General features: G+C 51.8%; 59 non-coding genes across 59 annotated transcripts; 40 read left to right on the top strand and 19 right to left on the bottom strand.

Moving 5' to 3' along the window:
* The first annotated feature begins 42 nt into the window (after nt 1-42).
* Nucleotides 43-115, top strand: Trnav-cac. Its single transcript has one exon. It is a non-coding gene; the product is annotated as a tRNA-Val (tRNA).
* A 158-nt stretch (nt 116-273) lies between these two features.
* Trnav-aac lies at nt 274-346 on the top strand. The gene has a single exon. It is a non-coding gene; the product is annotated as a tRNA-Val (tRNA).
* A 194-nt stretch (nt 347-540) lies between these two features.
* On the bottom strand, nt 541-612 carry Trnap-agg. Its single transcript has one exon. It is a non-coding gene; the product is annotated as a tRNA-Pro (tRNA).
* A 402-nt stretch (nt 613-1,014) lies between these two features.
* On the top strand, nt 1,015-1,087 carry Trnav-cac. Its single transcript has one exon. It is a non-coding gene; the product is annotated as a tRNA-Val (tRNA).
* Nucleotides 1,088-1,245: 158 nt separating this feature from the next.
* On the top strand, nt 1,246-1,318 carry Trnav-aac. Its single transcript has one exon. It is a non-coding gene; the product is annotated as a tRNA-Val (tRNA).
* A 738-nt stretch (nt 1,319-2,056) lies between these two features.
* Nucleotides 2,057-2,128, bottom strand: Trnaa-agc. The gene has a single exon. It is a non-coding gene; the product is annotated as a tRNA-Ala (tRNA).
* A 380-nt stretch (nt 2,129-2,508) lies between these two features.
* On the top strand, nt 2,509-2,581 carry Trnav-cac. Its single transcript has one exon. It is a non-coding gene; the product is annotated as a tRNA-Val (tRNA).
* A 158-nt stretch (nt 2,582-2,739) lies between these two features.
* On the top strand, nt 2,740-2,812 carry Trnav-aac. The gene has a single exon. It is a non-coding gene; the product is annotated as a tRNA-Val (tRNA).
* Nucleotides 2,813-3,006: 194 nt separating this feature from the next.
* Trnap-agg lies at nt 3,007-3,078 on the bottom strand. Its single transcript has one exon. It is a non-coding gene; the product is annotated as a tRNA-Pro (tRNA).
* A 402-nt stretch (nt 3,079-3,480) lies between these two features.
* Trnav-cac lies at nt 3,481-3,553 on the top strand. Its single transcript has one exon. It is a non-coding gene; the product is annotated as a tRNA-Val (tRNA).
* Nucleotides 3,554-3,711: 158 nt separating this feature from the next.
* On the top strand, nt 3,712-3,784 carry Trnav-aac. Its single transcript has one exon. It is a non-coding gene; the product is annotated as a tRNA-Val (tRNA).
* A 723-nt stretch (nt 3,785-4,507) lies between these two features.
* On the bottom strand, nt 4,508-4,579 carry Trnaa-agc. Its single transcript has one exon. It is a non-coding gene; the product is annotated as a tRNA-Ala (tRNA).
* Nucleotides 4,580-4,959: 380 nt separating this feature from the next.
* Nucleotides 4,960-5,032, top strand: Trnav-cac. The gene has a single exon. It is a non-coding gene; the product is annotated as a tRNA-Val (tRNA).
* Nucleotides 5,033-5,190: 158 nt separating this feature from the next.
* Nucleotides 5,191-5,263, top strand: Trnav-aac. Its single transcript has one exon. It is a non-coding gene; the product is annotated as a tRNA-Val (tRNA).
* A 729-nt stretch (nt 5,264-5,992) lies between these two features.
* On the bottom strand, nt 5,993-6,064 carry Trnaa-agc. The gene has a single exon. It is a non-coding gene; the product is annotated as a tRNA-Ala (tRNA).
* Nucleotides 6,065-6,444: 380 nt separating this feature from the next.
* Nucleotides 6,445-6,517, top strand: Trnav-cac. The gene has a single exon. It is a non-coding gene; the product is annotated as a tRNA-Val (tRNA).
* A 158-nt stretch (nt 6,518-6,675) lies between these two features.
* On the top strand, nt 6,676-6,748 carry Trnav-aac. The gene has a single exon. It is a non-coding gene; the product is annotated as a tRNA-Val (tRNA).
* A 194-nt stretch (nt 6,749-6,942) lies between these two features.
* On the bottom strand, nt 6,943-7,014 carry Trnap-agg. Its single transcript has one exon. It is a non-coding gene; the product is annotated as a tRNA-Pro (tRNA).
* A 402-nt stretch (nt 7,015-7,416) lies between these two features.
* Nucleotides 7,417-7,489, top strand: Trnav-cac. Its single transcript has one exon. It is a non-coding gene; the product is annotated as a tRNA-Val (tRNA).
* A 158-nt stretch (nt 7,490-7,647) lies between these two features.
* Nucleotides 7,648-7,720, top strand: Trnav-aac. The gene has a single exon. It is a non-coding gene; the product is annotated as a tRNA-Val (tRNA).
* Nucleotides 7,721-7,914: 194 nt separating this feature from the next.
* Trnap-agg lies at nt 7,915-7,986 on the bottom strand. Its single transcript has one exon. It is a non-coding gene; the product is annotated as a tRNA-Pro (tRNA).
* A 402-nt stretch (nt 7,987-8,388) lies between these two features.
* Trnav-cac lies at nt 8,389-8,461 on the top strand. The gene has a single exon. It is a non-coding gene; the product is annotated as a tRNA-Val (tRNA).
* Nucleotides 8,462-8,619: 158 nt separating this feature from the next.
* Trnav-aac lies at nt 8,620-8,692 on the top strand. Its single transcript has one exon. It is a non-coding gene; the product is annotated as a tRNA-Val (tRNA).
* A 194-nt stretch (nt 8,693-8,886) lies between these two features.
* On the bottom strand, nt 8,887-8,958 carry Trnap-agg. Its single transcript has one exon. It is a non-coding gene; the product is annotated as a tRNA-Pro (tRNA).
* A 402-nt stretch (nt 8,959-9,360) lies between these two features.
* Trnav-cac lies at nt 9,361-9,433 on the top strand. Its single transcript has one exon. It is a non-coding gene; the product is annotated as a tRNA-Val (tRNA).
* A 158-nt stretch (nt 9,434-9,591) lies between these two features.
* Trnav-aac lies at nt 9,592-9,664 on the top strand. The gene has a single exon. It is a non-coding gene; the product is annotated as a tRNA-Val (tRNA).
* A 735-nt stretch (nt 9,665-10,399) lies between these two features.
* On the bottom strand, nt 10,400-10,471 carry Trnaa-agc. The gene has a single exon. It is a non-coding gene; the product is annotated as a tRNA-Ala (tRNA).
* Nucleotides 10,472-10,851: 380 nt separating this feature from the next.
* Trnav-cac lies at nt 10,852-10,924 on the top strand. The gene has a single exon. It is a non-coding gene; the product is annotated as a tRNA-Val (tRNA).
* A 158-nt stretch (nt 10,925-11,082) lies between these two features.
* On the top strand, nt 11,083-11,155 carry Trnav-aac. The gene has a single exon. It is a non-coding gene; the product is annotated as a tRNA-Val (tRNA).
* A 194-nt stretch (nt 11,156-11,349) lies between these two features.
* On the bottom strand, nt 11,350-11,421 carry Trnap-agg. The gene has a single exon. It is a non-coding gene; the product is annotated as a tRNA-Pro (tRNA).
* A 402-nt stretch (nt 11,422-11,823) lies between these two features.
* On the top strand, nt 11,824-11,896 carry Trnav-cac. Its single transcript has one exon. It is a non-coding gene; the product is annotated as a tRNA-Val (tRNA).
* Nucleotides 11,897-12,054: 158 nt separating this feature from the next.
* On the top strand, nt 12,055-12,127 carry Trnav-aac. Its single transcript has one exon. It is a non-coding gene; the product is annotated as a tRNA-Val (tRNA).
* A 194-nt stretch (nt 12,128-12,321) lies between these two features.
* Nucleotides 12,322-12,393, bottom strand: Trnap-agg. The gene has a single exon. It is a non-coding gene; the product is annotated as a tRNA-Pro (tRNA).
* A 402-nt stretch (nt 12,394-12,795) lies between these two features.
* On the top strand, nt 12,796-12,868 carry Trnav-cac. Its single transcript has one exon. It is a non-coding gene; the product is annotated as a tRNA-Val (tRNA).
* Nucleotides 12,869-13,026: 158 nt separating this feature from the next.
* Nucleotides 13,027-13,099, top strand: Trnav-aac. The gene has a single exon. It is a non-coding gene; the product is annotated as a tRNA-Val (tRNA).
* A 742-nt stretch (nt 13,100-13,841) lies between these two features.
* Trnaa-agc lies at nt 13,842-13,913 on the bottom strand. The gene has a single exon. It is a non-coding gene; the product is annotated as a tRNA-Ala (tRNA).
* A 380-nt stretch (nt 13,914-14,293) lies between these two features.
* On the top strand, nt 14,294-14,366 carry Trnav-cac. Its single transcript has one exon. It is a non-coding gene; the product is annotated as a tRNA-Val (tRNA).
* A 158-nt stretch (nt 14,367-14,524) lies between these two features.
* On the top strand, nt 14,525-14,597 carry Trnav-aac. Its single transcript has one exon. It is a non-coding gene; the product is annotated as a tRNA-Val (tRNA).
* Nucleotides 14,598-15,323: 726 nt separating this feature from the next.
* On the bottom strand, nt 15,324-15,395 carry Trnaa-agc. The gene has a single exon. It is a non-coding gene; the product is annotated as a tRNA-Ala (tRNA).
* Nucleotides 15,396-15,775: 380 nt separating this feature from the next.
* Nucleotides 15,776-15,848, top strand: Trnav-cac. Its single transcript has one exon. It is a non-coding gene; the product is annotated as a tRNA-Val (tRNA).
* Nucleotides 15,849-16,006: 158 nt separating this feature from the next.
* Nucleotides 16,007-16,079, top strand: Trnav-aac. The gene has a single exon. It is a non-coding gene; the product is annotated as a tRNA-Val (tRNA).
* A 194-nt stretch (nt 16,080-16,273) lies between these two features.
* Trnap-agg lies at nt 16,274-16,345 on the bottom strand. The gene has a single exon. It is a non-coding gene; the product is annotated as a tRNA-Pro (tRNA).
* A 402-nt stretch (nt 16,346-16,747) lies between these two features.
* Nucleotides 16,748-16,820, top strand: Trnav-cac. Its single transcript has one exon. It is a non-coding gene; the product is annotated as a tRNA-Val (tRNA).
* A 158-nt stretch (nt 16,821-16,978) lies between these two features.
* On the top strand, nt 16,979-17,051 carry Trnav-aac. The gene has a single exon. It is a non-coding gene; the product is annotated as a tRNA-Val (tRNA).
* Nucleotides 17,052-17,774: 723 nt separating this feature from the next.
* Nucleotides 17,775-17,846, bottom strand: Trnaa-agc. Its single transcript has one exon. It is a non-coding gene; the product is annotated as a tRNA-Ala (tRNA).
* Nucleotides 17,847-18,248: 402 nt separating this feature from the next.
* On the top strand, nt 18,249-18,321 carry Trnav-cac. Its single transcript has one exon. It is a non-coding gene; the product is annotated as a tRNA-Val (tRNA).
* A 158-nt stretch (nt 18,322-18,479) lies between these two features.
* On the top strand, nt 18,480-18,552 carry Trnav-aac. The gene has a single exon. It is a non-coding gene; the product is annotated as a tRNA-Val (tRNA).
* Nucleotides 18,553-18,746: 194 nt separating this feature from the next.
* On the bottom strand, nt 18,747-18,818 carry Trnap-agg. The gene has a single exon. It is a non-coding gene; the product is annotated as a tRNA-Pro (tRNA).
* A 402-nt stretch (nt 18,819-19,220) lies between these two features.
* On the top strand, nt 19,221-19,293 carry Trnav-cac. Its single transcript has one exon. It is a non-coding gene; the product is annotated as a tRNA-Val (tRNA).
* Nucleotides 19,294-19,451: 158 nt separating this feature from the next.
* On the top strand, nt 19,452-19,524 carry Trnav-aac. Its single transcript has one exon. It is a non-coding gene; the product is annotated as a tRNA-Val (tRNA).
* Nucleotides 19,525-20,241: 717 nt separating this feature from the next.
* Nucleotides 20,242-20,313, bottom strand: Trnaa-agc. Its single transcript has one exon. It is a non-coding gene; the product is annotated as a tRNA-Ala (tRNA).
* Nucleotides 20,314-20,693: 380 nt separating this feature from the next.
* On the top strand, nt 20,694-20,766 carry Trnav-cac. Its single transcript has one exon. It is a non-coding gene; the product is annotated as a tRNA-Val (tRNA).
* Nucleotides 20,767-20,924: 158 nt separating this feature from the next.
* On the top strand, nt 20,925-20,997 carry Trnav-aac. Its single transcript has one exon. It is a non-coding gene; the product is annotated as a tRNA-Val (tRNA).
* Nucleotides 20,998-21,721: 724 nt separating this feature from the next.
* Nucleotides 21,722-21,793, bottom strand: Trnaa-agc. Its single transcript has one exon. It is a non-coding gene; the product is annotated as a tRNA-Ala (tRNA).
* A 380-nt stretch (nt 21,794-22,173) lies between these two features.
* Nucleotides 22,174-22,246, top strand: Trnav-cac. Its single transcript has one exon. It is a non-coding gene; the product is annotated as a tRNA-Val (tRNA).
* A 158-nt stretch (nt 22,247-22,404) lies between these two features.
* Trnav-aac lies at nt 22,405-22,477 on the top strand. Its single transcript has one exon. It is a non-coding gene; the product is annotated as a tRNA-Val (tRNA).
* Nucleotides 22,478-22,671: 194 nt separating this feature from the next.
* Trnap-agg lies at nt 22,672-22,743 on the bottom strand. Its single transcript has one exon. It is a non-coding gene; the product is annotated as a tRNA-Pro (tRNA).
* A 403-nt stretch (nt 22,744-23,146) lies between these two features.
* Nucleotides 23,147-23,219, top strand: Trnav-cac. Its single transcript has one exon. It is a non-coding gene; the product is annotated as a tRNA-Val (tRNA).
* A 158-nt stretch (nt 23,220-23,377) lies between these two features.
* Trnav-aac lies at nt 23,378-23,450 on the top strand. Its single transcript has one exon. It is a non-coding gene; the product is annotated as a tRNA-Val (tRNA).
* Nucleotides 23,451-24,515: the final 1,065 nt, after the last annotated feature.

Raw genomic sequence — 24,515 nt, forward strand, 5'->3', positions numbered from 1 at the left:
AGGCAAGTTTGAGTGAAAAAGGATGGACTCGTCGGGTCCGTCGTTTCCGTAGTGTAGCGGTTATCACGTCTGCTTCACACGCAGAAGGTCCCCGGTTCGATCCCGGGCGGGAACAGTATTTTCCTGCCTATGTCGTATTGTCCTCCAATGAGCCACTTAGTGTGTGGATCTGCTGCATGTCCCCTCGTTTTGCAAGTACCACATTTATTGAATTTTTTAGTTACGATCATAACATCACTACAAGTTGTCTGTGAAGTAAGGTGCACACAAGCAGTTTCCGTGGTGTAGCGGTTATCACGTCTGCCTAACACGCAGAAGGTCCCCGGTTCGATCCCGGGCGGAAACACTTTTTCATCACTTTAAGCAAGACGTACTAACATGCATCTGCTACCATCTGTACCCGAAGCCTTCGTAATCGCCTTCACGCGTCGGACCCGAGTGTCAATTGCTCACATCGAATAAGAAATTCATTTGATATTGACGGCGAGCTTTTTGCGCTGACTCAGCCACTGACGTGCGATCAGTTTGCACAAAACGCTAGGGCTCGTCCGGGATTTGAACCCGGGACCTCCTGCACCCTAAGCAGGAATCATACCCCTAGACCAACGAGCCCTGTGACACGGCGAATGCCAATTACTCCTGTCCCTCGATGTCGTCCAGGGTGCCCTGGAAGTCTCGTGTACGCTGGCGGGATGGGGGCGGCGCGAATTCCCGCGGTCGGCGGCCTTCTTGGGCTATTGGTACCTTCATGTAGAGCTGCCGCTTGGCTCGCACTGCCTGCTGCTGAGAAAGTGATTGCTTTTGCTGATATGACTTGCAATAACGACTGCGCGAAACGCCGCTATCTCCTTAGGGGTGCTACGGCAGACACCCTCTCGAGCACCCCGAAGACTTCTTGAGCCCTCGGCTGTGATGGGTTCCAGGCTGACAAAAGAACTGTCGTGTGTGCATTCGCGGACGAGAGAAAGTCTGAGGCAAGTTCGAGTGAACAAGGATGGACTCCTCTGGTCCGTCGTTTCCGTAGTGTAGCGGTTATCACGTCTGCTTCACACGCAGAAGGTCCCCGGTTCGATCCCGGGCGGGAACAGTATTTTCCTGCCTATGTCGTATTGTCCTCCAATGAGCCACGTCGTGTGTGGATCTGCTACATGTCCCTTCGTTTTGCAAGTACCACATTTATTGAATTTTTTAGTTACGATGGCAACATCACTACAAGTTGTCTGTGATGTAAGGTGCACACAAGCAGTTTCCGTGGTGTAGCTGTTATCACGTCTGCCTAACACGCAGAAGGTCCCCGGTTCGATCCCGGGCGGAAACACTTTTTCATCACTTTAAGCAAGACGTACTAACATGCATCTGCTACCATCTGTACCCGAAGCCTTCGTAATCGCCTTCACGCGTCGGACCCGAGTGTCAATTGCTCACATCGAATAAGAAATTCATTTGATATTGACGGCGAGCTTTTTGCGCTGACTCAGCCACTGACGTGCGATCAGTTTGCACAAAACGCTAGGGCTCGTCCGGGATTTGAACCCGGGACCTCCTGCACCCTAAGCAGGAATCATACCCATCTTTTTTTTTTTTTTTTTTTTTTTTTTTTTTTTTTTGAACCTGTCTCCGCTGTTAGGACACTAAGCAGTGTGGTTAGCTGCATTCAACCCCCGTGGCAGTGTCTTGCAGTCCTCCAGCTTTGTTGACCACAGTTAGGTGCCTCGATAAGAGGTGGACAGGTGTCGCATCGCTCTCGCCGTCACTTGTTACCACGAATCGTACTTAACGTAGTTTTCTGCAAGCGTCAGCGTAGCGTCAGTCGAGCTAAGTCGGGCCAAGTCGCATAAGATGAGCAACAAAATGCGCATTTCCGGTACCGGGAATCGAACCCGTTCCTCCTGGGTGAGAGCCAGGTACCCTAGCCACTTTTTTTTTTTTTTTTTTTTTAACGCGTCGGACCAGAGTGTCAATTGTTCACATCGAATAAGAAGTTCATTTGATATTGACGGCGAGCTTTTTGCGCTGACTCAGCCACTGACGTGCGATCAGTTTGCACAAAACGCTAGGGCTCGTTCGGGATTTGAACCCGGGACCTTCTGCACGCTAAGCAGGAATCATACCCCTAGACCAACGAGCCCTATGACACGGCGATTGCCAATTACTCCAGTCCCTCGATGTCGTCCAGGGTGCCCTGGAAGTCTCGTGTACGCTGGCGGGATGGGGGCGGCCCTCCTGGGCTATCGGTACCCTCATGTAGAGCTGCCGCTGGGCTCGCACTGCCTGCTGCTGAGAAAGTGATTGCTTTTGCTGATATGACTTGCAATAACGACCGCGCGAAACGCCGCTATCTCGTTAAGGGTGCTACGGCAGACACCCTCTCGAGCACCCCGAAGACTTCTTGAGCCCTCGGCTGTGATGGGTTCCAGGCTGACATTAGATCTGTCGTGTGTGCATTCGCCGACGATAGAAAGGCTGAGGCAAGTTTGAGTGAAAAAGGATGGACTCGTCGGGTCCGTCGTTTCCGTAGTGTAGCGGTTATCACGTCTGCTTCACACGCAGAAGGTCCCCGGTTCGATCCCGGGCGGGAACAGTATTTTCCTGCCTATGTCGTATTGTCCTCCAATGAGCCACTTCGTGTGTGGATCTGCTGCATGTCCCCTCGTTTTGCAAGTACCACATTTATTGAATTTTTTAGTTACGATCATAACATCACTACAAGTTGTCTGTGAAGTAAGGTGCACACAAGCAGTTTCCGTGGTGTAGCGGTTATCACGTCTGCCTAACACGCAGAAGGTCCCCGGTTCGATCCCGGGCGGAAACACTTTTTCATCACTTTAAGCAAGACGTACTAACATGCATCTGCTACCATCTGTACCCGAAGCCTTCGTAATCGCCTTCACGCGTCGGACCCGAGTGTCAATTGCTCACATCGAATAAGAAATTCATTTGATATTGACGGCGAGCTTTTTGCGCTGACTCAGCCACTGACGTGCGATCAGTTTGCACAAAACGCTAGGGCTCGTCCGGGATTTGAACCCGGGACCTCCTGCACCCTAAGCAGGAATCATACCCCTAGACCAACGAGCCCTGTGACACGGCGAATGCCAATTACTCCTGTCCCTCGATGTCGTCCAGGGTGCCCTGGAAGTCTCGTGTACGCTGGCGGGATGGGGGCGGCGCGAATTCCCGCGGTCGGCGGCCTTCTTGGGCTATTGGTACCTTCATGTAGAGCTGCCGCTTGGCTCGCACTGCCTGCTGCTGAGAAAGTGATTGCTTTTGCTGATATGACTTGCAATAACGACTGCGCGAAACGCCGCTATCTCGTTAGGGGTGCTACGGCAGACACCCTCTCGAGCACCCCGAAGACTTCTTGAGCCCTCGGCTGTGATGGGTTCCAGGCTGACAAAAGAACTGTCGTGTGTGCATTCGCGGACGAGAGAAAGTCTGAGGCAAGTTCGAGTGAACAAGGATGGACTCCTCTGGTCCGTCGTTTCCGTAGTGTAGCGGTTATCACGTCTGCTTCACACGCAGAAGGTCCCCGGTTCGATCCCGGGCGGGAACAGTATTTTCCTGCCTATGTCGTATTGTCCTCCAATGAGCCACGTCGTGTGTGGATCTGCTACATGTCCCTTCGTTTTGCAAGTACCACATTTATTGAATTTTTTAGTTACGATGGCAACATCACTACAAGTTGTCTGTGATGTAAGGTGCACACAAGCAGTTTCCGTGGTGTAGCTGTTATCACGTCTGCCTAACACGCAGAAGGTCCCCGGTTCGATCCCAGGCGGAAACACTTTTTCATCACTTTAAGCAAGACGTACTAACATGCATCTGCTACCATCTGTACCCGAAGCCTTCGTAATCGCCTTCACGCGTCGGACCCGAGTGTCAATTGCTCACATCGAATAAGAAATTCATTTGATATTGACGGCGAGCTTTTTGCGCTGACTCAGCCACTGACGTGCGATCAGTTTGCACAAAACGCTAGGGCTCGTCCGGGATTTGAACCCGGGACCTCCTGCACCCTAAGCAGGAATCATACCCATCTTTTTTTTTTTTTTTTTTTTTTGAACCTGTCTCCGCTGTTAGGACACTAAGCAGTGTGGTTAGCTGCATTCAACCCCCGTGGCAGTGTCTTGCAGTCCTCCAGCTTTGTTGACCACAGTTAGGTGCCTCGATAAGAGGTGGACAGGTGTCGCATCGCTCTCGCCGTCACTTGTTACCACGAATCGTACTTAACGTAGTTTTCTGCAAGCGTCAGCGTAGCGTCAGTCGAGCTAAGTCGGGCCAAGTCGCATAAGATGAGCAACAAAATGCGCATTTCCGGTACCGGGAATCGAACCCGTTCCTCCTGGGTGAGAGCCAGGTACCCTAGCCACTTTTTTTTTTTTTTTTTTTAACGCGTCGGACCAGAGTGTCAATTGTTCACATCGAATAAGAAGTTCATTTGATATTGACGGCGAGCTTTTTGCGCTGACTCAGCCACTGACGTGCGATCAGTTTGCACAAAACGCTAGGGCTCGTTCGGGATTTGAACCCGGGACCTTCTGCACGCTAAGCAGGAATCATACCCCTAGACCAACGAGCCCTATGACACGGCGATTGCCAATTACTCCAGTCCCTCGATGTCGTCCAGGGTGCCCTGGAAGTCTCGTGTACGCTGGCGGGATGGGGGCGGCCCTCCTGGGCTATCGGTACCCTCATGTAGAGCTGCCGCTGGGCTCGCACTGCCTGCTGCTGAGAAAGTGATTGCTTTTGCTGATATGACTTGCAATAACGACCGCGCGAAACGCCGCTATCTCGTTAAGGGTGCTACGGCAGACACCCTCTCGAGCACCCCGAAGACTTCTTGAGCCCTCGGCTGTGATGGGTTCCAGGCTGACATTAGATCTGTCGTGTGTGCATTCGCCGACGATAGAAAGGCTGAGGCAAGTTTGAGTGAAAAAGGATGGACTCGTCGGGTCCGTCGTTTCCGTAGTGTAGCGGTTATCACGTCTGCTTCACACGCAGAAGGTCCCCGGTTCGATCCCGGGCGGGAACAGTATTTTCCTGCCTATGTCGTATTGTCCTCCAATGAGCCACTTCGTGTGTGGATCTGCTGCATGTCCCCTCGTTTTGCAAGTACCACATTTATTGAATTTTTTAGTTACGATCATAACATCACTACAAGTTGTCTGTGAAGTAAGGTGCACACAAGCAGTTTCCGTGGTGTAGCGGTTATCACGTCTGCCTAACACGCAGAAGGTCCCCGGTTCGATCCCGGGCGGAAACACTTTTTCATCACTTTAAGCAAGACGTACTAACATGCATCTGCTACCATCTGTACCCGAAGCCTTCGTAATCGCCTTCACGCGTCGGACCCGAGTGTCAATTGCTCACATCGAATAAGAAATTCATTTGATATTGACGGCGAGCTTTTTGCGCTGACTCAGCCACTGACGTGCGATCAGTTTGCACAAAACGCTAGGGCTCGTCCGGGATTTGAACCCGGGACCTCCTGCACCCTAAGCAGGAATCATACCCATCTTTTTTTTTTTTTTTTTTTTTTTTTTTGAACCTGTCTCCGCTGTTAGGACACTAAGCAGTGTGGTTAGCTGCATTCAACCCCCGTGGCAGTGTCTTGCAGTCCTCCAGCTTTGTTGACCACAGTTAGGTGCCTCGATAAGAGGTGGACAGGTGTCGCATCGCTCTCGCCGTCACTTGTTACCACGAATCGTGCTTAACGTAGTTTTCTGCAAGCGTCAGCGTAGCGTCAGTCGAGCTAAGTCGGGCCAAGTCGCATAAGATGAGCAACAAAATGCGCATTTCCGGTACCGGGAATCGAACCCGTTCCTCCTGGGTGAGAGCCAGGTACCCTAGCCACTTTTTTTTTTTTTTTTTTTTAACGCGTCGGACCAGAGTGTCAATTGTTCACATCGAATAAGAAGTTCATTTGATATTGACGGCGAGCTTTTTGCGCTGACTCAGCCACTGACGTGCGATCAGTTTGCACAAAACGCTAGGGCTCGTTCGGGATTTGAACCCGGGACCTTCTGCACGCTAAGCAGGAATCATACCCCTAGACCAACGAGCCCTATGACACGGCGATTGCCAATTACTCCAGTCCCTCGATGTCGTCCAGGGTGCCCTGGAAGTCTCGTGTACGCTGGCGGGATGGGGGCGGCCCTCCTGGGCTATCGGTACCCTCATGTAGAGCTGCCGCTGGGCTCGCACTGCCTGCTGCTGAGAAAGTGATTGCTTTTGCTGATATGACTTGCAATAACGACCGCGCGAAACGCCGCTATCTCGTTAAGGGTGCTACGGCAGACACCCTCTCGAGCACCCCGAAGACTTCTTGAGCCCTCGGCTGTGATGGGTTCCAGGCTGACATTAGATCTGTCGTGTGTGCATTCGCCGACGATAGAAAGGCTGAGGCAAGTTTGAGTGAAAAAGGATGGACTCGTCGGGTCCGTCGTTTCCGTAGTGTAGCGGTTATCACGTCTGCTTCACACGCAGAAGGTCCCCGGTTCGATCCCGGGCGGGAACAGTATTTTCCTGCCTATGTCGTATTGTCCTCCAATGAGCCACTTCGTGTGTGGATCTGCTGCATGTCCCCTCGTTTTGCAAGTACCACATTTATTGAATTTTTTAGTTACGATCATAACATCACTACAAGTTGTCTGTGAAGTAAGGTGCACACAAGCAGTTTCCGTGGTGTAGCGGTTATCACGTCTGCCTAACACGCAGAAGGTCCCCGGTTCGATCCCGGGCGGAAACACTTTTTCATCACTTTAAGCAAGACGTACTAACATGCATCTGCTACCATCTGTACCCGAAGCCTTCGTAATCGCCTTCACGCGTCGGACCCGAGTGTCAATTGCTCACATCGAATAAGAAATTCATTTGATATTGACGGCGAGCTTTTTGCGCTGACTCAGCCACTGACGTGCGATCAGTTTGCACAAAACGCTAGGGCTCGTCCGGGATTTGAACCCGGGACCTCCTGCACCCTAAGCAGGAATCATACCCCTAGACCAACGAGCCTTGTGACACGGCGAATGCCAATTACTCCAGTCCCTCGATGTCGTCCAGGGTGCCCTGGAAGTCTCGTGTACGCTGGCGGGATGGGGGCGGCGCGAATTCCCGCGGTCGGCGGCCTTCTTGGGCTATTGGTACCTTCATGTAGAGCTGCCGCTTGGCTCGCACTGCCTGCTGCTGAGAAAGTGATTGCTTTTGCTGATATGACTTGCAATAACGACTGCGCGAAACGCCGCTATCTCGTTAGGGGTGCTACGGCAGACACCCTCTCGAGCACCCCGAAGACTTCTTGAGCCCTCGGCTGTGATGGGTTCCAGGCTGACAAAAGAACTGTCGTGTGTGCATTCGCGGACGAGAGAAAGTCTGAGGCAAGTTCGAGTGAACAAGGATGGACTCCTCTGGTCCGTCGTTTCCGTAGTGTAGCGGTTATCACGTCTGCTTCACACGCAGAAGGTCCCCGGTTCGATCCCGGGCGGGAACAGTATTTTCCTGCCTATGTCGTATTGTCCTCCAATGAGCCACGTCGTGTGTGGATCTGCTACATGTCCCTTCGTTTTGCAAGTACCACATTTATTGAATTTTTTAGTTACGATGGCAACATCACTACAAGTTGTCTGTGATGTAAGGTGCACACAAGCAGTTTCCGTGGTGTAGCTGTTATCACGTCTGCCTAACACGCAGAAGGTCCCCGGTTCGATCCCGGGCGGAAACACTTTTTCATCACTTTAAGCAAGACGTACTAACATGCATCTGCTACCATCTGTACCCGAAGCCTTCGTAATCGCCTTCACGCGTCGGACCCGAGTGTCAATTGCTCACATCGAATAAGAAATTCATTTGATATTGACGGCGAGCTTTTTGCGCTGACTCAGCCACTGACGTGCGATCAGTTTGCACAAAACGCTAGGGCTCGTCCGGGATTTGAACCCGGGACCTCCTGCACCCTAAGCAGGAATCATACCCCTAGACCAACGAGCCTTGTGACACGGCCAATGCCAATTACTCCAGTCCCTCGATGTCGTCCAGGGTGCCCTGGAAGTCTCGTGTACGCTGGCGGGATGGGGGCGGCGCGAATTCCCGCGGTCGGCGGCCTTCTTGGGCTATTGGTACCTTCATGTAGAGCTGCCGCTTGGCTCGCACTGCCTGCTGCTGAGAAAGTGATTGCTTTTGCTGATATGACTTGCAATAACGACTGCGCGAAACGCCGCTATCTCGTTAGGGGTGCTACGGCAGACACCCTCTCGAGCACCCCGAAGACTTCTTGAGCCCTCGGCTGTGATGGGTTCCAGGCTGACAAAAGAACTGTCGTGTGTGCATTCGCGGACGAGAGAAAGTCTGAGGCAAGTTCGAGTGAACAAGGATGGACTCCTCTGGTCCGTCGTTTCCGTAGTGTAGCGGTTATCACGTCTGCTTCACACGCAGAAGGTCCCCGGTTCGATCCCGGGCGGGAACAGTATTTTCCTGCCTATGTCGTATTGTCCTCCAATGAGCCACGTCGTGTGTGGATCTGCTACATGTCCCTTCGTTTTGCAAGTACCACATTTATTGAATTTTTTAGTTACGATGGCAACATCACTACAAGTTGTCTGTGATGTAAGGTGCACACAAGCAGTTTCCGTGGTGTAGCTGTTATCACGTCTGCCTAACACGCAGAAGGTCCCCGGTTCGATCCCGGGCGGAAACACTTTTTCATCACTTTAAGCAAGACGTACTAACATGCATCTGCTACCATCTGTACCCGAAGCCTTCGTAATCGCCTTCACGCGTCGGACCCGAGTGTCAATTGCTCACATCGAATAAGAAATTCATTTGATATTGACGGCGAGCTTTTTGCGCTGACTCAGCCACTGACGTGCGATCAGTTTGCACAAAACGCTAGGGCTCGTCCGGGATTTGAACCCGGGACCTCCTGCACCCTAAGCAGGAATCATACCCCTAGACCAACGAGCCTTGTGACACGGCGAATGCCAATTACTCCAGTCCCTCGATGTCGTCCAGGGTGCCCTGGAAGTCTCGTGTACGCTGGCGGGATGGGGGCGGCGCGAATTCCCGCGGTCGGCGGCCTTCTTGGGCTATTGGTACCTTCATGTAGAACTGCCGCTTGGCTCGCACTGCCTGCTGCTGAGAAAGTGATTGCTTTTGCTGATATGACTTGCAATAACGACTGCGCGAAACGCCGCTATCTCGTTAGGGGTGCTACGGCAGACACCCTCTCGAGCACCCCGAAGACTTCTTGAGCCCTCGGCTGTGATGGGTTCCAGGCTGACAAAAGAACTGTCGTGTGTGCATTCGCGGACGAGAGAAAGTCTGAGGCAAGTTCGAGTGAACAAGGATGGACTCCTCTGGTCCGTCGTTTCCGTAGTGTAGCGGTTATCACGTCTGCTTCACACGCAGAAGGTCCCCGGTTCGATCCCGGGCGGGAACAGTATTTTCCTGCCTATGTCGTATTGTCCTCCAATGAGCCACGTCGTGTGTGGATCTGCTACATGTCCCTTCGTTTTGCAAGTACCACATTTATTGAATTTTTTAGTTACGATGGCAACATCACTACAAGTTGTCTGTGATGTAAGGTGCACACAAGCAGTTTCCGTGGTGTAGCTGTTATCACGTCTGCCTAACACGCAGAAGGTCCCCGGTTCGATCCCGGGCGGAAACACTTTTTCATCACTTTAAGCAAGACGTACTAACATGCATCTGCTACCATCTGTACCCGAAGCCTTCGTAATCGCCTTCACGCGTCGGACCCGAGTGTCAATTGCTCACATCGAATAAGAAATTCATTTGATATTGACGGCGAGCTTTTTGCGCTGACTCAGCCACTGACGTGCGATCAGTTTGCACAAAACGCTAGGGCTCGTCCGGGATTTGAACCCGGGACCTCCTGCACCCTAAGCAGGAATCATACCCATCTTTTTTTTTTTTTTTTTTTTTTTTTTTTTTTTTTGAACCTGTCTCCGCTGTTAGGACACTAAGCAGTGTGGTTAGCTGCATTCAACCCCCGTGGCAGTGTCTTGCAGTCCTCCAGCTTTGTTGACCACAGTTAGGTGCCTCGATAAGAGGTGGACAGGTGTCGCATCGCTCTCGCCGTCACTTGTTACCACGAATCGTACTTAACGTAGTTTTCTGCAAGCGTCAGCGTAGCGTCAGTCGAGCTAAGTCGGGCCAAGTCGCATAAGATGAGCAACAAAATGCGCATTTCCGGTACCGGGAATCGAACCCGTTCCTCCTGGGTGAGAGCCAGGTACCCTAGCCACTTTTTTTTTTTTTTTTTTTAACGCGTCGGACCAGAGTGTCAATTGTTCACATCGAATAAGAAGTTCATTTGATATTGACGGCGAGCTTTTTGCGCTGACTCAGCCACTGACGTGCGATCAGTTTGCACAAAACGCTAGGGCTCGTTCGGGATTTGAACCCGGGACCTTCTGCACGCTAAGCAGGAATCATACCCCTAGACCAACGAGCCCTATGACACGGCGATTGCCAATTACTCCAGTCCCTCGATGTCGTCCAGGGTGCCCTGGAAGTCTCGTGTACGCTGGCGGGATGGGGGCGGCCCTCCTGGGCTATCGGTACCCTCATGTAGAGCTGCCGCTGGGCTCGCACTGCCTGCTGCTGAGAAAGTGATTGCTTTTGCTGATATGACTTGCAATAACGACCGCGCGAAACGCCGCTATCTCGTTAAGGGTGCTACGGCAGACACCCTCTCGAGCACCCCGAAGACTTCTTGAGCCCTCGGCTGTGATGGGTTCCAGGCTGACATTAGATCTGCCGTGTGTGCATTCGCCGACGATAGAAAGGCTGAGGCAAGTTTGAGTGAAAAAGGATGGACTCGTCGGGTCCGTCGTTTCCGTAGTGTAGCGGTTATCACGTCTGCTTCACACGCAGAAGGTCCCCGGTTCGATCCCGGGCGGGAATAGTATTTTCCTGCCTATGTCGTATTGTCCTCCAATGAGCCACTTCGTGTGTGGATCTGCTGCATGTCCCCTCGTTTTGCAAGTACCACATTTATTGAATTTTTTAGTTACGATCATAACATCACTACAAGTTGTCTGTGAAGTAAGGTGCACACAAGCAGTTTCCGTGGTGTAGCGGTTATCACGTCTGCCTAACACGCAGAAGGTCCCCGGTTCGATCCCGGGCGGAAACACATTTTCATCACTTTAAGCAAGACGTACTAACATGCATCTGCTACCATCTGTACCCGAAGCCTTCGTAATCGCCTTCACGCGTCGGACCCGAGTGTCAATTGCTCACATCGAATAAGAAATTCATTTGATATTGACGGCGAGCTTTTTGCGCTGACTCAGCCACTGACGTGCGATCAGTTTGCACAAAACGCTAGGGCTCGTCCGGGATTTGAACCCGGGACCTCCTGCACCCTAAGCAGGAATCATACCCCTAGACCAACGAGCCTTGTGACACGGCGAATGCCAATTACTCCAGTCCCTCGATGTCGTCCAGGGTGCCCTGGAAGTCTCGTGTACGCTGGCGGGATGGGGGCGGCGCGAATTCCCGCGGTCGGCGGCCTTCTTGGGCTATTGGTACCTTCATGTAGAGCTGCCGCTTGGCTCGCACTGCCTGCTGCTGAGAAAGTGATTGCTTTTGCTGATATGACTTGCAATAACGACTGCGCGAAACGCCGCTATCTCGTTAGGGGTGCTACGGCAGACACCCTCTCGAGCACCCCGAAGACTTCTTGAGCCCTCGGCTGTGATGGGTTCCAGGCTGACAAAAGAACTGTCGTGTGTGCATTCGCGGACGAGAGAAAGTCTGAGGCAAGTTCGAGTGAACAAGGATGGACTCCTCTGGTCCGTCGTTTCCGTAGTGTAGCGGTTATCACGTCTGCTTCACACGCAGAAGGTCCCCGGTTCGATCCCGGGCGGGAACAGTATTTTCCTGCCTATGTCGTATTGTCCTCCAATGAGCCACGTCGTGTGTGGATCTGCTACATGTCCCTTCGTTTTGCAAGTACCACATTTATTGAATTTTTTAGTTACGATGGCAACATCACTACAAGTTGTCTGTGATGTAAGGTGCACACAAGCAGTTTCCGTGGTGTAGCTGTTATCACGTCTGCCTAACACGCAGAAGGTCCCCGGTTCGATCCCGGGCGGAAACACTTTTTCATCACTTTAAGCAAGACGTACTAACATGCATCTGCTACCATCTGTACCCGAAGCCTTCGTAATCGCCTTCACGCGTCGGACCCGAGTGTCAATTGCTCACATCGAATAAGAAATTCATTTGATATTGACGGCGAGCTTTTTGCGCTGACTCAGCCACTGACGTGCGATCAGTTTGCACAAAACGCTAGGGCTCGTCCGGGATTTGAACCCGGGACCTCCTGCACCCTAAGCAGGAATCATACCCCTAGACCAACGAGCCTTGTGACACGGCGAATGCCAATTACTCCAGTCCCTCGATGTCGTCCAGGGTGCCCTGGAAGTCTCGTGTACGCTGGCGGGATGGGGGCGGCGCGAATTCCCGCGGTCGGCGGCCTTCTTGGGCTATTGGTACCTTCATGTAGAGCTGCCGCTTGGCTCGCACTGCCTGCTGCTGAGAAAGTGATTGCTTTTGCTGATATGACTTGCAATAACGACTGCGCGAAACGCCGCTATCTCGTTAGGGGTGCTACGGCAGACACCCTCTCGAGCACCCCGAAGACTTCTTGAGCCCTCGGCTGTGATGGGTTCCAGGCTGACAAAAGAACTGTCGTGTGTGCATTCGCGGACGAGAGAAAGTCTGAGGCAAGTTCGAGTGAACAAGGATGGACTCCTCTGGTCCGTCGTTTCCGTAGTGTAGCGGTTATCACGTCTGCTTCACACGCAGAAGGTCCCCGGTTCGATCCCGGGCGGGAACAGTATTTTCCTGCCTATGTCGTATTGTCCTCCAATGAGCCACGTCGTGTGTGGATCTGCTACATGTCCCTTCGTTTTGCAAGTACCACATTTATTGAATTTTTTAGTTACGATGGCAACATCACTACAAGTTGTCTGTGATGTAAGGTGCACACAAGCAGTTTCCGTGGTGTAGCTGTTATCACGTCTGCCTAACACGCAGAAGGTCCCCGGTTCGATCCCGGGCGGAAACACTTTTTCATCACTTTAAGCAAGACGTACTAACATGCATCTGCTACCATCTGTACCCGAAGCCTTCGTAATCGCCTTCACGCGTCGGACCCGAGTGTCAATTGCTCACATCGAATAAGAAATTCATTTGATATTGACGGCGAGCTTTTTGCGCTGACTCAGCCACTGACGTGCGATCAGTTTGCACAAAACGCTAGGGCTCGTCCGGGATTTGAACCCGGGACCTCCTGCACCCTAAGCAGGAATCATACCCATCTTTTTTTTTTTTTTTTTTTTTTTTTTTTTTTTTTTTTTTTTGAACCTGTCTCCGCTGTTAGGACACTAAGCAGTGTGGTTAGCTGCATTCAACCCCCGTGGCAGTGTCTTGCAGTCCTCCAGCTTTGTTGACCACAGTTAGGTGCCTCGATAAGAGGTGGACAGGTGTCGCATCGCTCTCGCCGTCACTTGTTACCACGAATCGTACTTAACGTAGTTTTCTGCAAGCGTCAGCGTAGCGTCAGTCGAGCTAAGTCGGGCCAAGTCGCATAAGATGAGCAACAAAATGCGCATTTCCGGTACCGGGAATCGAACCCGTTCCTCCTGGGTGAGAGCCAGGTACCCTAGCCACTTTTTTTTTTTTTTTTTTTAACGCGTCGGACCAGAGTGTCAATTGTTCACATCGAATAAGAAGTTCATTTGATATTGACGGCGAGCTTTTTGCGCTGACTCAGCCACTGACGTGCGATCAGTTTGCACAAAACGCTAGGGCTCGTTCGGGATTTGAACCCGGGACCTTCTGCACGCTAAGCAGGAATCATACCCCTAGACCAACGAGCCCTATGACACGGCGATTGCCAATTACTCCAGTCCCTCGATGTCGTCCAGGGTGCCCTGGAAGTCTCGTGTACGCTGGCGGGATGGGGGCGGCCCTCCTGGGCTATCGGTACCCTCATGTAGAGCTGCCGCTGGGCTCGCACTGCCTGCTGCTGAGAAAGTGATTGCTTTTGCTGATATGACTTGCAATAACGACCGCGCGAAACGCCGCTATCTCGTTAAGGGTGCTACGGCAGACACCCTCTCGAGCACCCCGAAGACTTCTTGAGCCCTCGGCTGTGATGGGTTCCAGGCTGACATTAGATCTGCCGTGTGTGCATTCGCCGACGATAGAAAGGCTGAGGCAAGTTTGAGTGAAAAAGGATGGACTCGTCGGGTCCGTCGTTTCCGTAGTGTAGCGGTTATCACGTCTGCTTCACACGCAGAAGGTCCCCGGTTCGATCCCGGGCGGGAATAGTATTTTCCTGCCTATGTCGTATTGTCCTCCAATGAGCCACTTCGTGTGTGGATCTGCTGCATGTCCCCTCGTTTTGCAAGTACCACATTTATTGAATTTTTTAGTTACGATCATAACATCACTACAAGTTGTCTGTGAAGTAAGGTGCACACAAGCAGTTTCCGTGGTGTAGCGGTTATCACGTCTGCCTAACACGCAGAAGGTCCCCGGTTCGATCCCGGGCGGAAACACATTTTCATCACTTTAAGCAAGACGTACTAACATGCATCTGCTACCATCTGTACCCGAAGCCTTCGTAATCGCCTTCACGCGTCGGACCCGAGTGTCAATTGCTCACATCGAATAAGAAATTCATTTGATATTGACGGCGAGCTTTTTGCGCTGACTCAGCCACTGACGTGCGATCAGTTTGCACAAAACGCTAGGGCTCGTCCGGGATTTGAACCCGGGACCTCCTGCACCCTAAGCAGGAATCATACCCATCTTTTTTTTTTTTTTTTTTTTTTTGAACCTGTCTCCGCTGTTAGGACACTAAGCAGTGTGGTTAGCTGCATTCAACCCCCGTGGCAGTGTCTTGCAGTCCTCCAGCTTTGTTGACCACAGTTAGGTGCCTCGATAAGAGGTGGACAGGTGTCGCATCGCTCTCGCCGTCACTTGTTACCACGAATCGTACTTAACGTAGTTTTCTGCAAGCGTCAGCGTAGCGTCAGTCGAGCTAAGTCGGGCCAAGTCGCATAAGATGAGCAACAAAATGCGCATTTCCGGTACCGGGAATCGAACCCGTTCCTCCTGGGTGAGAGCCAGGTACCCTAGCCACTTTTTTTTTTTTTTTTTTTTTAACGCGTCGGACCAGAGTGTCAATTGTTCACATCGAATAAGAAGTTCATTTGATATTGACGGCGAGCTTTTTGCGCTGACTCAGCCACTGACGTGCGATCAGTTTGCACAAAACGCTAGGGCTCGTTCGGGATTTGAACCCGGGACCTTCTGCACGCTAAGCAGGAATCATACCCCTAGACCAACGAGCCCTATGACACGGCGATTGCCAATTACTCCAGTCCCTCGATGTCGTCCAGGGTGCCCTGGAAGTCTCGTGTACGCTGGCGGGATGGGGGCGGCCCTCCTGGGCTATCGGTACCCTCATGTAGAGCTGCCGCTGGGCTCGCACTGCCTGCTGCTGAGAAAGTGATTGCTTTTGCTGATATGACTTGCAATAACGACCGCGCGAAACGCCGCTATCTCGTTAAGGGTGCTACGGCAGACACCCTCTCGAGCACCCCGAAGACTTCTTGAGCCCTCGGCTGTGATGGGTTCCAGGCTGACATTAGATCTGTCGTGTGTGCATTCGCCGACGATAGAAAGGCTGAGGCAAGTTTGAGTGAAAAAGGATGGACTCGTCGGGTCCGTCGTTTCCGTAGTGTAGCGGTTATCACGTCTGCTTCACACGCAGAAGGTCCCCGGTTCGATCCCGGGCGGGAACAGTATTTTCCTGCCTATGTCGTATTGTCCTCCAATGAGCCACTTCGTGTGTGGATCTGCTGCATGTCCCCTCGTTTTGCAAGTACCACATTTATTGAATTTTTTAGTTACGATCATAACATCACTACAAGTTGTCTGTGAAGTAAGGTGCACACAAGCAGTTTCCGTGGTGTAGCGGTTATCACGTCTGCCTAACACGCAGAAGGTCCCCGGTTCGATCCCGGGCGGAAACACTTTTTCATCACTTTAAGCAAGACGTACTAACATGCATCTGCTACCATCTGTACCCGAAGCCTTCGTAATCGCCTTCTCGCGTCGGACCCGAGTGTCAATTGCTCACATCGAATAAGAAATTCATTTGATATTGACGGCGAGCTTTTTGCGCTGACTCAGCCACTGACGTGCGATCAGTTTGCACAAAACGCTAGGGCTCGTCCGGGATTTGAACCCGGGACCTCCTGCACCCTAAGCAGGAATCATACCCCTAGACCAACGAGCCTTGTGACACGGCGAATGCCAATTACTCCAGTCCCTCGATGTCGTCCAGGGTGCCCTGGAAGTCTCGTGTACGCTGGCGGGATGGGGGCGGCGCGAATTCCCGCGGTCGGCGGCCTTCTTGGGCTATTGGTACCTTCATGTAGAGCTGCCGCTTGGCTCGCACTGCCTGCTGCTGAGAAAGTGATTGCTTTTGCTGATATGACTTGCAATAACGACTGCGCGAAACGCCGCTATCTCGTTAGGGGTGCTACGGCAGACACCCTCTCGAGCACCCCGAAGACTTCTTGAGCCCTCGGCTGTGATGGGTTCCAGGCTGACAAAAGAACTGTCGTGTGTGCATTCGCGGACGAGAGAAAGTCTGAGGCAAGTTCGAGTGAACAAGGATGGACTCCTCTGGTCCGTCGTTTCCGTAGTGTAGCGGTTATCACGTCTGATTCACACGCAGAAGGTCCCCGGTTCGATCCCGGGCGGGAACAGTATTTTCCTGCCTATGTCGTATTGTCCTCCAATGAGCCACGTCGTGTGTGGATCTGCTACATGTCCCTTCGTTTTGCAAGTACCACATTTATTGAATTTTTTAGTTACTATGGCAACATCACTACAAGTTGTCTGTGATGTAAGGTGCACACAAGCAGTTTCCGTGGTGTAGCTGTTATCACGTCTGCCTAACACGCAGAAGGTCCCCGGTTCGATCCCGGGCGGAAACACTTTTTCATCACTTTAAGCAAGACGTACTAACATGCATCTGCTACCATCTGTACCCGAAGCCTTCGTAATCGCCTTCACGCGTCGGACCCGAGTGTCAATTGCTCACATCGAATAAGAAATTCATTTGATATTGACGGCGAGCTTTTTGCGCTGACTCAGCCACTGACGTGCGATCAGTTTGCACAAAACGCTAGGGCTCGTCCGGGATTTGAACCCGGGACCTCCTGCACCCTAAGCAGGAATCATACCCATCTTTTTTTTTTTTTTTTTTTTTGAACCTGTCTCCGCTGTTAGGACACTAAGCAGTGTGGTTAGCTGCATTCAACCCCCGTGGCAGTGTCTTGCAGTCCTCCAGCTTTGTTGACCACAGTTAGGTGCCTCGATAAGAGGTGGACAGGTGTCGCATCGCTCTCGCCGTCACTTGTTACCACGAATCGTACTTAACGTAGTTTTCTGCAAGCGTCAGCGTAGCGTCAGTCGAGCTAAGTCGGGCCAAGTCGCATAAGATGAGCAACAAAATGCGCATTTCCGGTACCGGGAATCGAACCCGTTCCTCCTGGGTGAGAGCCAGGTACCCTAGCCACTTTTTTTTTTTTTTTTTTTTAACGCGTCGGACCAGAGTGTCAATTGTTCACATCGAATAAGAAGTTCATTTGATATTGACGGCGAGCTTTTTGCGCTGACTCAGCCACTGACGTGCGATCAGTTTGCACAAAACGCTAGGGCTCGTTCGGGATTTGAACCCGGGACCTTCTGCACGCTAAGCAGGAATCATACCCCTAGACCAACGAGCCCTATGACACGGCGATTGCCAATTACTCCAGTCCCTCGATGTCGTCCAGGGTGCCCTGGAAGTCTCGTGTACGCTGGCGGGATGGGGGCGGCGCGAATTCCCGCGGTCGGCGGCCTTCTTGGGCTATTGGTACCTTCATGTAGAGCTGCCGCTTGGCTCGCACTGCCTGCTGCTGAGAAAGTGATTGCTTTTGCTGATATGACTTGCAATAACGACCGCGCGAAACGCCGCTATCTCGTTAAGGGTGCTACGGCAGACACCCTCTCGAGCACCCCGAAGACTTCTTGAGCCCTCGGCTGTGATGGGTTCCAGGCTGACATTAGATCTGTCGTGTGTGCATTCGCCGACGATAGAAAGGCTGAGGCAAGTTTGAGTGAAAAAGGATGGACTCGTCGGGTCCGTCGTTTCCGTAGTGTAGCGGTTATCACGTCTGCTTCACACGCAGAAGGTCCCCGGTTCGATCCCGGGCGGGAACAGTATTTTCCTGCCTATGTCGTATTGTCCTCCAATGAGCCACTTCGTGTGTGGATCTGCTGCATGTCCCCTCGTTTTGCAAGTACCACATTTATTGAATTTTTTAGTTACGATCATAACATCACTACAAGTTGTCTGTGAAGTAAGGTGCACACAAGCAGTTTCCGTGGTGTAGCGGTTATCACGTCTGCCTAACACGCAGAAGGTCCCCGGTTCGATCCCGGGCGGAAACACTTTTTCATCACTTTAAGCAAGACGTACTAACATGCATCTGCTACCATCTGTACCCGAAGCCTTCGTAATCGCCTTCACGCGTCGGACCCGAGTGTCAATTGCTCACATCGAATAAGAAATTCATTTGATATTGACGGCGAGCTTTTTGCGCTGACTCAGCCACTGACGTGCGATCAGTTTGCACAAAACGCTAGGGCTCGTCCGGGATTTGAACCCGGGACCTCCTGCACCCTAAGCAGGAATCATACCCCTAGACCAACGAGCCCTGTGACACGGCGAATGCCAATTACTCCTGTCCCTCGATGTCGTCCAGGGTGCCCTGGAAGTCTCGTGTACGCTGGCGGGATGGGGGCGGCGCGAATTCCCGCGGTCGGCGGCCTTCTTGGGCTATTGGTACCTTCATGTAGAGCTGCCGCTTGGCTCGCAGTGCCTGCTGCTGAGAAAGTGATTGCTTTTGCTGATATGACTTGCAATAACGACTGCGCGAAACGCCGCTATCTCGTTAGGGGTGCTACGGCAGACACCCTCTCGAGCACCCCGAAGACTTCTTGAGCCCTCGGCTGTGATGGGTTCCAGGCTGACAAAAGAACTGTCGTGTGTGCATTCGCGGACGAGAGAAAGTCTGAGGCAAGTTCGAGTGAACAAGGATGGACTCCTCTGGTCCGTCGTTTCCGTAGTGTAGCGGTTATCACGTCTGCTTCACACGCAGAAGGTCCCCGGTTCGATCCCGGGCGGGAACAGTATTTTCCTGCCTATGTCGTATTGTCCTCCAATGAGCCACGTCGTGTGTGGATCTGCTACATGTCCCTTCGTTTTGCAAGTACCACATTTATTGAATTTTTTAGTTACGATGGCAACATCACTACAAGTTGTCTGTGATGTAAGGTGCACACAAGCAGTTTCCGTGGTGTAGCTGTTATCACGTCTGCCTAACACGCAGAAGGTCCCCGGTTCGATCCCGGGCGGAAACACTTTTTCATCACTTTAAGCAAGACGTACTAACATGCATCTGCTACCATCTGTACCCGAAGCCTTCGTAATCGCCTTCACGCGTCGGACCCGAGTGTCAATTGCTCACATCGAATAAGAAATTCATTTGATATTGACGGCGAGCTTTTTGCGCTGACTCAGCCACTGACGTGCGATCAGTTTGCACAAAACGCTAGGGCTCGTCCGGGATTTGAACCCGGGACCTCCTGCACCCTAAGCAGGAATCATACCCATCTTTTTTTTTTTTTTTTTTTTTTTTGAACCTGTCTCCGCTGTTAGGACACTAAGCAGTGTGGTTAGCTGCATTCAACCCCCGTGGCAGTGTCTTGCAGTCCTCCAGCTTTGTTGACCACAGTTAGGTGCCTCGATAAGAGGTGGACAGGTGTCGCATCGCTCTCGCCGTCACTTGTTACCACGAATCGTACTTAACGTAGTTTTCTGCAAGCGTCAGTCGAGCTAAGTCGGGCCAAGTCGCATAAGATGAGCAACAAAATGCGCATTTCCGGTACCGGGAATCGAACCCGTTCCTCCTGGGTGAGAGCCAGGTACCCTAGCCACTTTTTTTTTTTTTTTTTTTTTTAACGCGTTGGACCAGAGTGTCAATTGTTCACATCGAATAAGAAGTTCATTTGATATTGACGGCGAGCTTTTTGCGCTGACTCAGCCACTGACGTGCGATCAGTTTGCACAAAACGCTAGGGCTCGTTCGGGGTTTGAACCCGGGACCTTCTGCACGCTAAGCAGGAATCATACCCCTAGACCAACGAGCCCTATGACACGGCGATTGCCAATTACTCCAGTCCCTCGATGTCGTCCAGGGTGCCCTGGAAGTCTCGTGTACGCTGGCGGGATGGGGACGGCCCTCCTGGGCTATCGGTACCCTCATGTAGAGCTGCCGCTGGGCTCGCACTGCCTGCTGCTGAGAAAGTGATTGCTTTTGCTGATATGACTTGCAATAACGACCGCGCGAAACGCCGCTATCTCGTTAAGGGTGCTACGGCAGACACCCTCTCGAGCACCCCGAAGACTTCTTGAGCCCTCGGCTGTGATGGGTTCCAGGCTGACATTAGATCTGTCGTGTGTGCATTCGCCGACGATAGAAAGGCTGAGGCCAGTTTGAGTGAAAAAGGATGAACTCGTCGGGTCCGTCGTTTCCGTAGTGTAGCGGTTATCACGTCTGCTTCACACGCAGAAGGTCCCCGGTTCTATCCCGGGCGGGAACAGTATTTTCCTGCCTATGTCGTATTGTCCTCCAATGAGCCACTTCGTGTGTGGATCTGCCGCACGTCCCTTCGTTTAGCAAGTACCACATTCATTGAATTTTTTAGTTACGATGGCAACATCACTACAAGTTGTCTGTGAAGGACGGTGCACACAAGCAGTTTCCGTGCTGTAGCGGTTATCACGTCTGTCTAACACGCAGAAGGTCCCCGGTTCGATCCCGGGCGGAAACACTTTTTCATCACTTTGAGCAAGACTTACTAACATGCATCTGCTACCATCTGTACCCGAAACCTTCGTAATCGCCTTCACGCGTCGGACCAGAGTGTCAATTGCTCACGTCGAATAAGAAATTCGTTTGATATTGACGGCGAGCTTTTTGCGCTGACTCAGCCACTGACGTGCGTTCAGTCTGCACAAAACGCGAGGGCTCGTCCGGGATTTGAACCCGGGACCTCCTGCACCCTAAGCAGGAATCATACCCATCTTTTTTTTTTTTTTTTTTTTTTTTGAACCTGTCTCCGCTGTTAGGACACTAAGCAGTGTGGTTAGCTGCATTCAACCCCCGTGGCAAAGTCTTGCAGTCCTCCAGCTTTGTTGACCACAGTTAGGTGCCTCGATAAGAGGTGGACAGGTGTCGCATCGCTCTCGCCGTCACTTGTTACCACGAATCGTACTTAACGTAGTTTTCTGCAAGCGTCAGCGTAGCGTCAGTCGAGCTAAGTCGGGCCAAGTCGCATAAGAGGAGCAACAAAATGCGCATTTCCGGTACCGGGAATCGAACCCGTTCCTCCTGGGTGAGAGCCAGGTACCCTAGCCACTTTTTTTTTTTTTTTTTTAACGCGTCGGACCAGAGTGTCAATTGTTCACATCGAATAAGAAGTTCATTTGATATTGACGGCGAGCTTTTTGCGCTGACTCAGCCACTGACGTGCGATCAGTTTGCACAAAACGCTAGGGCTCGTTCGGGATTTGAACCCGGGACCTTCTGCACGCTAAGCAGGAATCATACCCCTAGACCAACGAGCCCTATGACACGGCGATTGCCAATTACTCCAGTCCCTCGATGTCGTCCAGGGTGCCCTGGAAGTCTCGTGTACGCTGGCGGGATGGGGGCGGCCCTCCTGGGCTATCGGTACCCTCATGTAGAGCTGCCGCTGGGATCGCACTGCCTGCTGCTGAGAAAGTGATTGCTTTTGCTGATATGACTTGCAATAACGACCGCGCGAAACGCCGCTATCTCGTTAAGGGTGCTACGGCAGACACCCTCTCGAGCACCCCGAAGACTTCTTGAGCCCTCGGCTGTGATGGGTTCCAGGCTGACATTAGATCTGTCGTGTGTGCATTCGCCGACGATAGAAAGGCTGAGGCAAGTTTGAGTGAAGAAGGATGGACTCGTCGGGTTCGTCGTTTCCGTAGTGTAGCGGTTATCACGTCTGCTTCACACGCAGAAGGTCCCCGGTTCGATCCCGGGCGGGAACAGTATTTTCCTGCCTATGTCGTATTGTCCTCCAATGAGCCACGTCGTGTGTGGATCTGCTGCATGTCCCCTCGTTTTGCAAGTACCACATTTATTGAATTTTTTAGTTACGATCATAACATCACTACAAGTTGTCTGTGAAGTAAGGTGCACACAAGCAGTTTCCGTGGTGTAGCGGTTATCACGTCTGCCTAACACGCAGAAGGTCCCCGGTTCGATCCCGGGCGGAAACACTTTTTCATCACTTTAAGCAAGACGTACTAACATGCATCTGCTACCATCTGTACCCGAAGCCTTCGTAATCGCCTTCACGCGTCGGACCCGAGTGTCAATTGCTCACATCGAATAAGAAATTCATTTGATATTGACGGCGAGCTTTTTGCGCTGACTCAGCCACTGACGTGCGATCAGTTTGCACAAAACGCTAGGGCTCGTCCGGGATTTGAACCCGGGACCTCCTGCACCCTAAGCAGGAATCATACCCCTAGACCAACGAGCCCTGTGACACGGCGAATGCCAATTACTCCAGTCCCTCGATGTCGTCCAGGGTGCCCTGGAAGTCTCGTGTACGCTGGCGGGATGGGGGCGGCGCGAATTCCCGCGGTCGGCGGCCTTCTTGGGCTATTGGTACCTTCATGTAGAGCTGCCGCTTGGCTCGCACTGCCTGCTGCTGAGAAAGTGATTGCTTTTGCTGATATGACTTGCAATAACGCCTGCGCGAAAACGCCGCTATCTCGTTAGGGGTGCTACGGCAGACACCCTCTCGAGCACCCCGAAGACTTCTTGAGCCCTCGGCTGTGATGGGTTCCAGGCTGACAAAAGAACTGTCGTGTGTGCATTCGCGGACGAGAGAAAGTCTGAGGCAATTTCGAGTGAACAAGGATGGACTCCTCGGGTCCGTCGTTTCCGTAGTGTAGCGGTTATCACGTCTGCTTCACACGCAGAACGTCCACGGTTCGATCCCGGGCGGGAACAGTATTTTCCTGCCTATGTCGTATTGTCCTCCAATGAGCCACGTCGTGTGTGGATCTGCTACATGTCCCTTCGTTTTACAAGTACCACATTTATTGAATTTTTTAGTTACGATGGCAACATCACTACAAGTTGTCTGTGAAGTAAGGTGCACACAAGCAGTTTCCGTGGTGTAGCGGTTATCACGTCTGCCTAACACGCAGAAGGTCCCCGGTTCGATCCTGGGCGGAAACACTTTTTCATCACTTTAAGCAAGACGTACTAATATGCATCTGCTACCATCTGTACCCGAAGCCTTCGTAATCGCCTTCACGCGTCGGACCCGAGTGTCAATTGCTCACATCGAATAAGAAATTCATTTGATATTGACGGCGAGCTTTTTGCGCTGACTCAGCCACTGACGTGCGATCAGTTTGCACAAAACGCTAGGGCTCGTCCGGGATTTGAACCCGGGACCTACTGCACCCTAAGCAGGAATCATACCCTTTTTTTTTTTTTTTTTTTTACAGTACTGATATTAAAATCCTAAAACATGACTATATAATGTAGACTGCTGACTGAAATAAAGATTAAAACACGAAAACTTCAGTCCTGGTGTAGAGAAGAAACATATATAAAGGCGGCAAATCCAGAAACAGTATAAAAGAAAATGGCTCACACAGGTGACCTTAGCCAACACCCTCTCTTTCAAATGTCAGGCTAAGCATATTGGCAAAATCATCTCGGACGCCTGGCAATCGCAAGCGCTGCCAGTAAGCAGTAAGCATGTACTGCCGAAACGGTAGGTGTCCATCCTCTTCATGACAACTGTTGACAAAATGTACGAAATGGCCAATCAACCACATGACGGTATGGAGCTTCGTTCGCGGAAAAAAGGAAGAATCGGGCCGGACGATGATGTCAATAGTATAAGCGGCTTCAGCAGACCTAGTGACAAAGGCAAGTTGTTTCCTGAGCCAACGCCAATTAGCAAGGTGCCCACAGCAGGTGAATCGATGTTCAAGGGTATCCACGAGACCACACCGAGTACAGGTGTCCGTGTCAGAAAGACCAATACGGTGCAGTCGTACATTGGTGGGAACCAAATTATTTATTACCCTATACCACGTGGACGCCACGGCCATAGAGTGGATCGGCAGACTAACATTCTTCCAGACGTTCCTCCAGGACACAGATGGAGACGCCAGTTCTATTGGATTGAGACCGGCCAGCCCCTCCCAGCGGGCAATCGAGCCCTTGGTCGTTGGCACCGGTCGCCGCAAGAAGACGTCACCGAGGTAACTCACCGCAATGTAAAAT

Source organism: Schistocerca piceifrons, unplaced genomic scaffold (genome assembly GCF_021461385.2).
Source record: "Schistocerca piceifrons isolate TAMUIC-IGC-003096 unplaced genomic scaffold, iqSchPice1.1 HiC_scaffold_538, whole genome shotgun sequence".
Classification (NCBI taxonomy): domain Eukaryota; kingdom Metazoa; phylum Arthropoda; class Insecta; order Orthoptera; family Acrididae; genus Schistocerca; species Schistocerca piceifrons.